The 8,545-nt window shown below is 43.7% G+C and overlaps 1 long non-coding RNA gene across 1 annotated transcript; it reads left to right on the top strand.

Moving 5' to 3' along the window:
- Positions 1-1,391: 1,391 nt before the first annotated feature.
- On the top strand, positions 1,392-6,801 carry LOC141374373 (uncharacterized). Its single transcript, XR_012381196.1, has 3 exons — positions 1,392-1,593; positions 4,740-4,885; positions 6,500-6,801. It is a non-coding gene; the product is annotated as an uncharacterized lncRNA (long non-coding RNA).
- Positions 6,802-8,545: the final 1,744 nt, after the last annotated feature.

Below are 8,545 nucleotides of genomic sequence, written 5' to 3'. Positions count from 1 at the left end.
TCCTGAATGGCTAGGTCAGCATCTGGTTAATTTCAACCAAGTCATGTTAAAATCTAAGTATGCAGAGAGGAGAGAATTTTAAAACAAGGGCAATTGACAAATTGATTAAATGTGGGAGAGTAAAAGACAAATGATATTCAACCCTCATAGTAAGTTAAAAGTCAAAAATAACTTGTTAGATTTGTGAGTATAAAATCAATCATTATGGTAAGAACGACAGGAACGTTTTCTTTATGGAAGGCATTGGGCTAGTGTCCGTCACATGCATTGATTCCTGCAGTCCTCATCATCACCTACACAGATTGTCGCTATTCCATTTATACATGAAGACGCTCAGGCTTGAAGCCTCCCAAGTCTCTCAGGGGGTAAGTGGCAGACAGATGGAGGTTCCAAAGTCAGACTCTGTAGGCCATCCCCCTCCCCTGCCAGCCCGTCCTCTCCCCTAAAAATAATAATGATGCTTACTCCGTTTGACTTAGCCCTTACTATAGACTTAGGATGGAGGGTAACACTTTACAGCTGAAGAAAATGACATTTGGAGAGGTTAAGTGGCTCGCACCCAAACCGTAGTTTGAAGTGTAGGAAGGGTAGTTTGAAGTGTAGGAAGGGTAGGTAAAAGGCCAATACGTGTAATTGACTGAATGGAAGTTTTGCAGTATGACCTTCAAACCTAACAGATCCTCCGCAGCTCTTAGGGTTCTCAGCTAGACTGTCTCCCTGTCTCTCCTGCCATCGCCCTTCAGGCACAGCGTCTGACCCTGCTTTCGCGCGCCGTTGGGCTAAGCAAGGCGAGGTTGCTCGAGGGACTGGTTGCGCCGAAGTCTACCCGGACGCTCCTGGTGATGCCTGCCGCTTTGAGATAGCGCGTCGCTCCGTTCCACCCCGTTCCGGTGTTTTTATGCAAACAATCCTCAATTATTAAATTTCATTGAAGTGTGCCACAAATCACTTCTCATTTTACCATATTCTACATCTTTAGATATAGCACAGAATTGAGTAAAGATTTCTTCTTCTTCTTCAAAAAAAAGAACATAAAATATTGCATTGCTTATTTGATGCCAAATTATTTTGAACGCCTCTTCTCTATTCATGGGGAGAAAAAAGCAACTGATAAAACCATAAAGCAAAATACTCTGACAGGTTACATGACACTGGGCTGTTGAAGTTTCATCGGTTGCCTAAGAAACTGGATAATATAACTTCAAACATGCAATTCAAAGACATAACCTCTAAATTGCATTCTTAATAGTTAGCACATTTTCCTTTTGGTGACAATAAACTAATTTGATATAATAAATCTTTAGCTTATGTAACACATTTTTTTTCCTTTTCTTTCTTTTTTTCTTTTTTTCTCTTCTTTTCTTTTTTTTAACTCAGGCTCCAAACCCATAGGCAGCGTTATTGTAGAGAAAGCTGCAGAATGGACAAAGCCCCTCTGCCACAGACTTGAGTGGCATTGGGTGGCCCTACTCGACTCACTGTGGTCTCGGTAAAGGGGGTTAACAGCACCCACCTCACAGAATGCTTATGAGGTTACATGAGAAGTATTTGTCAAATACGTCAGGGCAACTCTTGGCACAATGAGACAGCTATGTAACCATTTGGTTTTTTTTAAAAACTGTTTTGTGCGTGTGTCATTGATCTGCAATTCATCCTTGCTGGAGCCAATCTAATCTACACTTCAAATGGAAATTGGTTTTCTTTTGAGAGAGGTCGACCCCAAAGAGACTAGAGGTAGAAGGGCCAGGTGGTGACCAGTGCCTACCCAGCTCCTGGAAACAGGATGCACCATGTGTTCTTTCTTTTACTAAGAATAGACCCTGAAGAAACAGATTTAATTATGGCAAATCAAATGCAGTGGTGCTTCACTCATCCTGAATCTCCTTAAGTCACAAGCTCACATTCAGGAGGAGGGGACAGAAATGCACGTACATGTCCCCAGAGCAGGATATGAGCTATGACAGAGGACTGTGGAAGTGACCCGGGAGAAGGGGGGCAGAGTGGTTCAGGGGGCAGGAAGATTGTCCATCAGGAGAGCTGCATGAATGTAGCAGAAGAGGGTGTCCACACACCACAGAGTACCCAAAACACAATTCCTCTGGATGTATTACAATATTTTTCTTCCTTTCCTTCTTCTTTCTTTTTCCTCCTTTTCATCCTAACTGTCAAGACCCCTCCCTAGTCCCTTCCTATCTGAAGGTCCGTCCACCACTGTGATTTCCTTCCTGGTGTCTGCTGTAATGTTTGATGTTCTTCTACTTTATTTGCTCCACTGGGAAAAGAGTTCTGCCAACTTTGAGGATTCTGCTGTCCTGAACGGAGCTACAATGTGAACCACATGAGACCAGAAATATAGTTAGTGCAATATAGTTTGGATTGAAGACACATAGTGTACAAGGAACATTCCTTGGAAAGACAGCAGCAAGTGGACATCTGAGGGGTTATGTTTTGCAACCAAGTGGTTGTGTGGCAGAATATATCGGGAGTAAGTGAGTGTGACCATGAATGAAATCGATTTTTGAGAGCAGTTCTGTGGGTCCTTCTGTGCTTCCAGTGGCCTCCAGGCTAGGAGGACCTAGGAACTTCTATCAGCCGGATCGACCTTGGTAATCAGTGAGGTGACAAATCAGTCATCCTTCCGTCTGCCTGGAGTCCCTTGTTTCCCTGTAAGCACCTGTCACTTGCTCATCCTGTGTCCTTGTCTACACAGTGATGTGGATTTTTGGGAGGTGCAGACACCTGGATTCCTTTAGGAGGGACTGGGGACGCACCTGAGTATCTTGAGTGTCTTCGTGTGAGGTGCGAGGACAAGTTAGGAAGGAGGCAAAGCATGGACGCTCTATCCTCAGTTTGTGTTAAAGATCGAGCATGTTAAGAGCAAAAACACCTTGAATGTTTTCTGGAGAGAAACTGTGGCAGGGGCAGCAAACGTGCTGTTCATTTCTCTCGTCTTTCCCCTGACCGCTCGGAGTATCATAGAAAAGCAGAAGGTATGTGGGGCTGGAGCACAGCTGTGACCTTCCTTAAGCCATTTGTCTCTAGTGCACCATGCCCTTTTGAGGTTCACATGACCTGAATGACTTTATGAATGTTCTCTGCTCCCCAGTTTCAGCTTCCTAGTAAATTGAAACCAAAGGCCCAGCACCCAGCATATAGGGCATTTAGTCAATTTTTCCTGGATTGCACTGAGTTATAATTGTAATGAAAGAAATGGGAGGTACCTATTAACACTCTTTTGGGGCTCAACTTACATTTGTGCAGACTTCAGGAAGATAAAGCTCTCCTTTTTTCATGGATTGGTTAGGAGCCCATCAAGTGGTTTATCATGCTTTTAGATTTTAAAATAATTTAAAAATACCTCATAATTGTTTGCTAATTGCCACAAATATGTGGATGAACCATTAGTACTGTTTTATATCTGGGAAATATAAGACAGATGACTGACTTAGGCCAGAGGGAGCTGGGTGTTCTATCCATTACACTACCTTGGTCTTTGGATAATTATGCATCAGTCCCATGGTTTCCAGGAATGGAATATTCTCAGAATGAGAAATCCATGCGTTGTCAATTTACACCATTCAATACTTTTAATAGACTAGGAATTCCAGGAAAGTATAGTTAACTTTCATTTTTAATATATGGGAACGGTAGAAAAATAGTAGAAAAAGGAAGATGTTCAAATAAAACTTTATCTCCTATGTCTTATAGCAGTCCTCTGAATGAGTCCAGAGAGAGAGAGAGATAATTTAAAAATTACATTTAATTAGGTTAATTAAATTACATTTAATTAATTGGTTAATTAAATCATTTTCTTTTGAACTTAAGCATTGAGGCTCTGGATGTTGGCATCCTATTTGGAGTCAAGACAAACCTAGGGCTTGGTCTGGATTATGGCCCTTGGGCCTGGCCTGGGTTCAACTGGATGCTTATCACGAGTGATTACAAATTACGTCATACAAGGCACATGTGAGAGACACGGGGAAAGTGTCGGAAAGGGCGAGGAGAAAAGAGAAAAGCCTGGAAACAGGCTAGTGCAAGGTGAAGAGGCTCAGGGCACGGTGTCAGGGACCCACCTCATTGGGTGCCAGCCTCAGGGGGTCATTGTCCAACTCAAAGTCAGAGCCTTTCTCCAGTAACATGATCTGCAGACCTGGGGCCTCTTGCCACAAAACCAAGCATGTGAAATGTCCAGCTCAGCACTTCCCCACACTTTCCCTTCTCAGCATATTCATGAATCACATTTGAGGACTGTATCAACTGTGAGTTTGGGGCCTGGATCATAACAACACAGAATTCACCCCTCATTCTGCCTCGGAGTAACTCATGGCTTTGCCCTTTGCCTTTCTACCCTTCCTCTGATCTAAATGAACAGACCCCTTAGTTCACTTTTCAGATGAGTGACTTTAGATCTGAAATGTGAAGTGTGCAGTTCAATCCCTTGGAGGAAATAAGGCACGTTGCTTATCTGGCTTTACCTGAGGTCAAAGATTCTGAGGAAGTATGGGACACCCTCCAAAATCCTTAACCAGGAGTAGCTCTGGAGAGTTCACGGTCTCATCAAAGATGACAGGAGTATTTGCAGACAACTGAAATCCTATTGTTGCCTTGACCTAAATGTGTGACTGCCTGAGTCACTCTGGTCAGAAGGGGAATCTGTTTATTAAATATACGCACATAAGACGATTGTAATTTCTTGAAACAAGGAAACTTAATGCGCTCATTTGAATGAATCACATCAGGGCCTTGGGAGCACAAAGACTGAGCTGAAAATCCTGGTGGCCTGTGTTTGCTCCATGTTCCTACAGCACCTTTGAGTCCCTCGAAGAGCTTAGCCCAGTACTCCTTCCCGTGTGTGTGCAAAAGAGTTTAAAAGAAAATAATGAAGGTATGCAGCTATTTTCTTGAAAGTACTTAGAGCCTATATTAATATCGTTGAAGGGACTTTGCAGTTCTTTAATTAAATTCATTAATTTTTTTCATATTTAGAGTTACAAAACATTTAGTTAATGATAAGCTACCCTTAAATGTGTGCAAACTAAATGTCTTGTGTGCCGTGGACGAGTCAGATAGCATTAATGTTTATTGTGGACGTTTCTGCCTGTCTTCTCCTTTCTTCATAGTTGGTAATTTCTGACTGGGGAATCAATGAGATTTCAGAGAAATGGATTCTGCCCCCAATTTAAGGGATGAAACATAGGACTGCAGCTAACCGCATTGGCACATTCTCACTCCTTGGCTGTGTATTAGTTGGAGTGGGATGTGACTCAAACCCATATAATTAGAATAAATCTCAGGGCATGTATTAGTCAGTGTCCTCCAGAAAAACAGGACCAGTGGGATGGAGAAATATATATAATTATTATGAGGAGTTAGCTGACAGGATTATAGAGGCTGAGAAGTCTGCCCTCTGTCGTCTGCCGTCTGCAAGCTGGAGATTCAGGAAAACCAGTGGAACTGCAGTCCGAATTCGAGGGTCTGAGGACCAGGGGAGCTGATGGTTCAAGTCCCAGTGCAGAGACCTGAGAAGATGAAATGAGAAATTGCAGGTCAATCAGTGAGACAGGAAACAGGGTGAATTCCTCATCCCTTTGCCTTTTGTTCTATTCAGGTCCTCCATGGATTGGATGATGCCCACTAGCAGCAGGGGTGGGGGAGACCTATTTACTGAGTCCACCAATTCAATGCTAGTAACTTTTGGAAACATCGATAACACCGATAAATAATGTTTAATCCAGGTAGTGCCTGGACATTTAAGTTCACCATCTGTTTAACCATCGCAGGACATTGCCTGAGACAGTTGGAGAGATGATGCTTTCCCCAGATGGATGGGAATACATGAGGGAGCAAGAAACCCTGGGAATTTCTGGCAGGCATCTTGAGACCATTGGAGGACCCAGGCAACACTGTGGAAGGCAGAGCAGGGCAGCAGAGGGAAAGGGGGCTCTTGATGACCTGGCTGAACTGCTGGATCAACCCTCACCTGAAGCTCTAGGACTGACTTGCTTTGTACACTTCATCACATGAATCAATCAAGCTCATTTACTGTTCAGTCTCATTTTGGGTAGGATGTTCTGTAATTCATCATGGACTGATTCCTTACTGAAATGGAATGTCTCTGGTTGCAGGTCCCCCGGGAGAACACTGTTTACCCTGACATGCTATCCCCCCAGAGCTCCCCAAAGTTGCAAAACTTTCCTGGCTGCTAATTGGGTGTTTCATTCCCACTCAAATTCACTGTGTTGAAGTGCTTTTCACAAAACAGGAGAATACCTTGTGTCTTGTACTATGCATGAAATGTTTTATTTGGCAGCAAAGCATAAGGGTACGTTGAAGAGAATCAGGAGGTCCAGCTACGTTGGATGCTTGTCTTAAGACACTTATTGCTTGTCTTGTATTCCCAGCATGAATTCAGCTTCATCGGGCCTTATGTGTTAGGTAAACTTAGCCTTTCCTAGGCAGATTAGCTTCCTTCTGAGTGTCTCACCCTGTGGTTTTGCAGGAACACAGTATCCCTGAAGATCTAGCCAAGTTTTATCAACAAACAAGAACATCTACACAATCACAAATTTTGTCAAGTTGTTTGTGAGCTTTTATCTGACAATAATTTACTCTGAGTGGGTGCTCTGTGTTCAAATTATGTACATCACTGGTCATCTGCAGACTTACTGCAGTGTCGCTTCAGGTCCTCAGGAGATCCAGATCAAACAAGCTGTCTCACTGCTGGGAGTCCTCACTACATCTCACTGCGTCTCCTCTTGAGCCGTGTCACCGGGTGTCACGTGTTTCCCTCGCTGTCTTCTCAGCCCTCTGCTTTGCGGGCCTCTGCACCAAGAGTCTTTCTCCTTGAAGGTGATGAGGGATGGAAGCAGAAAAATATTCACCTTTAGCCCAGAAGGCTGACCTGTAGCCTGCATGGTTCTGGTAAGGATCAAATATCCGCTGGTTGCTACATTCTTATAGGGGTTCATGACTGCCTGTCATCTCACTGATAAGTAATATCAGTAAGGCTAAGCATCTAAGAAAATTTTTTTTAAGATTTTATTTATTTATTTGAGAGAGAGAAAGAGAGAGAGAGAGCATTCATGAGCGGGGGGAGGGGCAGAGGGAGAAGCAGACTCCCCTCTGGGCTGGGAGCCCGACTCAGGCTCAATCCCAGGACCCTGAGACCATGAGATCATGACTGACCGAGCCACCCAGGTCCCCAGCACCAGGGAAATCTTGGGAAAGTTGTTTTAGGAGTAGAAATTCGAAGAAGACATTTATGATGTAATACACCCTGCAGGTCCCCTTCCCCTTGAGCATTAAGCGTAAAACACCAGCTTCATACAGCAAAAGTGCAGCTCATTCTGCTCACGGCTCTGGTCCCCATGTGGTCAAAATAAACTAAATTGCACCGTAAAATCTCAAGAACTCTTTCTTGACCTTTGCACTCAACGATCCTGCAACAAAACTTTCCTTTGCAGAATGCAAAACAATGTGTGCAAATTGATGCCTGGTAGGGCAAAGTGAAAGAGCCAGGATTTTTGTAGATGAGAAAGCAGCTTGAGGAAAATGAGACATTGCACACTTGGTCGTGGTCCAAAGCACAGTTTCTGGGTCATGTCTGGGCTGGTCTCCCGGCTCACCTCCTCGAGTGTGAAGGTAATTTACTCCCAGCCTGTGTTCAGTCATTTATAGAAAGGAAATGATTGGAACTCTTTCCTCAGAGGGTGGCTGTGAAGAGCACACACAAGGAGGTGCTGTATGTCTCAGGTCTCAGAAAATATCACTCATGTTATAACTGACAAAATATTGGAACTCAGATTCTCTGGTTCCTAGTCTAGTATTCCTTCCACTACAGCCTATTGTTTGAAAACCTCAGGCTTTTTCATGGTACTTAAAAGTACCCAGTTTGGGCATCCGACTCTTGATTTCAGCTCAGGTCATGATATCAGGGTTGTGAGATCGAGCTCCGTGTCCTGCTCCGCGGTCAGCAGGGAGTCTGCTTGAGATTGTTCTCTCTCCCTCTCCCTTGTGTACTTCCTCTCTCTGTCAAATCAAATCAAATCAAATCAAATCAAATCAAATCAAATCAAATTAAATCAAATCTTTTAAGTTTACCTACCTTGATAAGACAGCTAGACAAAGCACAGTAAATAAGTCACATCCCAAATGAGCCATGATCTACTTTCAATAGTTAACTGCTCTGTAACGATAAAAGAAATTCAAGACCCTATCTTCTATGCTCCACCTGGTTAAAATCTAGGTGTTTTCAAGATTCAACTCTGGGATTGATTTTTCTAGGAGCCTCTTTGAACCCATGCCTTGAGCCCACCACCCTCCTTTCCCAACACAGAGCCACTTCCCATCTTCTGTGGACTACAGACTTCTTTCCTGAGCTCCCATGGATACCCACCTGGATGCCGTTGGATGGGTGACCTTACCTCATCCCCAGGCCTGAATGAAAGAGGCCAAAGTGAAGGGACCTGGGGACAGTGCCATGGGGTTCAGAGGTTAATCCTTTGCTATTGGACTTCTTGAAGTCTGAACTTAATGGAAATGCTTT

Source organism: Callorhinus ursinus, unplaced genomic scaffold, assembly GCF_003265705.2.
Source record: "Callorhinus ursinus isolate GAN/ISIS: 27379988/994484 unplaced genomic scaffold, GSC_fseal_2.0 scaffold17, whole genome shotgun sequence".
Lineage (NCBI taxonomy): Eukaryota > Metazoa > Chordata > Mammalia > Carnivora > Otariidae > Callorhinus > Callorhinus ursinus.
This window is presented reverse-complemented; position numbering and strand designations above follow the sequence as displayed.